Below are 3,734 nucleotides of genomic sequence, written 5' to 3' on the forward strand. Positions count from 1 at the left end.
AGCCCTTAGGTGGCTGGTTAGTATGCATGAATTGAGTGTGGCTTTTGGATTTAATTTAGTGTGGGAACACCAAACTTAATTCCTTGCCACTGTCTCTAATGCAACAGGTTGTACATTTATGAATTCTTTTGGCCTTGCTAAAGGTTATGGAACCAAAACAAAAAAAAAATAATTAACTGGTTGAATAATTTGTCTGATTGCTTGGAGCTAGCATTATGTAGGAGGTGAGAGTATGCTTTTAAATGAGATTTTAGTGGAACACCAAACTTAGAATCCTTCATTCTCCCTTAAATTGTTTTGGTGTGCAACACCAAACTTAGCTCCTTGCAATACATACTTAATTATTCAACATTTTTATTGAAAAAGCTATGAAAAGAAAACTACCTCAGGTTGGGTTGCCTCCCAACAAGCGCTTCTTTATTGTCATTAGCTTGACATTGATCCCCTTAGGGTGGTTGATGACTGAAATGTCGAAGCTTATCCCCCCTCACTGTAAGCCTTCTTTGTGTGCCTTGATGCTCAATTTCAATGTGCTCAAGAGAGAGTACTTGGTTAACAGTGTAGTGATCCTCAGTTCCCAGCTGTTGATATATTAATTGCACCTTGTCGCCTTTAGAGAATCCTTCAGTTGGGATTTTTTCATTCTTCCACCCTTTGTGAACCTTCTTCTTGTTTTTCTTCCTTTTTCTTGTTAACCTTTCTTCCTTGACAGCAGCTTTGGTTGTGGTACCTTCCTTCTTGTTTATCATCCTAATTCCTTTTTGAATTCCTTCTCCTCCTTGCACATGCTCATTCTTTTGCTCCCCTGTGTTGTTGGTTGCTTGCCTTGGAAAACAGTCGCTGACTACCTTGCTTCTTTCTTCACTAAATTGTGGTTCTGGAAACACTTTCAGGATAATGCTTTCCTCGTGCATCCTGAGAGTTAGTTCTCCCTACTCTACATCTATGATGGCTCTAGCAGTGGCCAAAAATGGCCTTCCCAAGATGATTGAATTGTTTTCTTCTTCTTCAGTGTCCAAGATTACAAAGTCCGCAGGAAAAATGAACTTGTCAACCTTAACTAAAAGGTTTTCAATCACTCCTTTGGGATGTACTATTGACTGGTTCACCAATTCCAAGGACATCTGTATTGGTTTCACCTTCTCTATGCCAAGCTTTTTCACTAAAGATGATGGAATTAGATTTATGCTTGCTCCTAAGTCACACATCCCCTTGTTGATAAATAGACTTCCAATGGTGCAAGGTAGGAAGAAACTTCCAGGATCTTCCAGCTTGGGAGGGAGTCCTTTTCTGATGAGCGCACTACATTCTTCAGTGAGAAGCACAGTTTCCTTCTCCAGCCAACTTCTTTTCTTGTTGATGATTTCCTTCAAGAACTTGGCATATAAGGGCATCTGTTCCAATGCCTCAGCCAAGGGAATATTGATTTCTAGCTTCTTGAAAGTTTCCAGGAAATTGCAGAAATGTTGATCTTTGGTTTCTTTGTTGAACCTCTGGGGATATGGCAGTGGAGGTGTAATGCTCTTCTCCACTTGCTGCTGTCCTTGAACTTCTTCCTTTGAACTGTGTGGCTGGTTGTTCTTCTCTTTGAGTTTCTCAGTGCTCTTGTTTAGCATCACATCTTGATCATTGGCTTCCTCTGCGTGTGTTGGCTTTTCCTCCTCTATTGACCTCTTGCTACTCTCCACTTGCTTCTTTGTAATATCATTGTTACTCATCAATGCTCTCCCACTTCTTAACTGTATCACCTTGCACTCTTCCTTAGGATTTGGAATTGTGTCACTTGGCAGGGAACTTGATGGTCTCTCTGTTGCAAGGTGTTTAGAGAGCTGGCCAATTTGCCTCTCCATATTCTTCATGGAGGCTTCCTGGTTCCTTATTGTCATTTCTTGGTGCTTCATCATCTTCTCCATTAACATTTCCAGATTAGTGATCCTCTGAGAGTCATGTGAAATTGCTTGGTTATGGGGTGTTGATGGTTGATGGTAAGTGTTTTGGTTGGTGGGTTGGTTATTGGATGGATAATGGTTGCAGTTGGGGAAGTTGTTTTGGGGTTTTCTGTAAGGGTTTTGGTTAGTTTGCTACTGGTTGTGGTTTTGGTTGTTTCTTGAAGTGTTTTGATTTGAGTTCCTCTGCCATGGTTGTTGGTTCTGGTTGTGATTATCCCCCCATCTGAGGTTTGGGTGGTTCTTCCAGGATGGATTGTAGGTGTCACCATACACCTCATTTGATCCTTGGTTGTGCATATACTGCACTTGCTCTTGTTGTTGTTCTTCTTGGTTCTCCTCATTCTGCCCCCAAGGAGTTGTTGGTTGGCTTGAGGCACTCACTGATGCTACTTGTAGGCCATCAATTCTTTTGGCCATTTGCTCAAATTGTTGCTGAATCTGCTGCTGCATCATTTTGTTTTGAGCCAGAATTGAATCCACTCCTTCCAGCTCTATTACTCCTCTTCTTTGTGATGGTTGGCGTTGCCTTTGATGAGCAAAGAAATACTGGTTGTTAGCCACCATGTCAATGAGATTTTGAGCCTCTTCTACAGTTTTCATCAGTTGCAATGATCCTCTGGCTAAGTGATCAAGTGCCTCTTAAGCCTTTAGAGTGAGCCCTTCATAGAAGTTCTGCAGCTTGTCCCACTCAGTGAACATCTCTGGTGGACATTTCCTCAGCAAAGCCTTATATCTTTTTCATGCCTCATATAGATTTTTAGCATCTATTTGTGTGAATGTCTGCACCTCAGTCTTCAACCTAATGATCCTTTGAGGGGGGTAAAACTTGGCAAGAAACTTGCTCACCAAATCATCCCAAGTGTTGATGCTTTCCTTCGGGAATGTTTCTAGCCATTGAGTGACCTTGTCCCTGAGAGAGAATGGGAATAGCAGCAGCTTGTATATGTCAGGGTGTACTCCATTGCTTTTAACTGTGTCACAAATCATCAAGAAAGTGGATAGATGTTGGTTCAGGTCCTCCAATGGTCCTCCTCCAAAAAAGCAGTTGTTTTGGACCAATGTGATGAGTTGTGGCTTCAGCTCAAAGTTATTTGCATTGACATTAGGGGTAAGAATACTGCTTCCACAATGTCTAGCATTTGCAAATGTATAGGAGGCCAGTACTATCCTCTGTTGTGGGTTATTGTTAACCCCTCCTTCTGGATGATTGGGATTAGATGGATCTCCTTCCATCTTGTGACATTCTTCCTCAGATTCTTCCTCTCCAACAATGCCTTTCCCTCTTTCAGCTCTTCTTAATCTCCTGAGAATTCGTTCGTCTTGTTCATGAAAGGTGGGTATGGCTCTTCTTGACATACAAACAAAACACACGAAACACACAAAACCAGTGACACTTCAATCTATTACTAGAATGAAGTTTTAGTTAGCTTAAGCAAAAATTCAAACAGTTAGTGTGTTAGTCAAAAATTAAAGAAACATAAAAGAAAAAGTGATTGATCTAGATCTCCACTTCACTTAATCATTGTCAATCTATTTCAATCCCCGACAACGGCGCCAAAAACTTGATGTGTGGAAAACGATCTAACACAAAACTCACCGACAAGTATACCGGGTCGCATCAAGTAATAATAACTCACGTGAGTGAGGTCGATCCCACAGGGATTGAAGGATTGAGCAATTTTAGTTTAGTGGTTGATTTAGTCAGGCAAATCAAGTATTGAGTTGAGTGATTTGTGATTGCAGAAACTAAATTGCATGAAATTAAAGGGAGATGGGAAATTTGCA

The 3,734-nt window shown here is 41.0% G+C and overlaps 1 pseudogene; it reads right to left on the reverse strand.

Annotated features, from left to right (window-relative positions):
- Positions 1 to 446: 446 nt before the first annotated feature.
- Positions 447 to 2,648, reverse strand: LOC148572330 (uncharacterized; annotated as a pseudogene).
- Between the last annotated feature and the right edge of the window lie 1,086 nt (positions 2,649 to 3,734).

Source organism: Arachis ipaensis, chromosome B3 (genome assembly GCF_059453495.1).
Source record: "Arachis ipaensis isolate K30076 ecotype BB chromosome B3, ASM5945349v1, whole genome shotgun sequence".
Taxonomy (NCBI): Eukaryota; Viridiplantae; Streptophyta; class Magnoliopsida; order Fabales; family Fabaceae; genus Arachis; species Arachis ipaensis.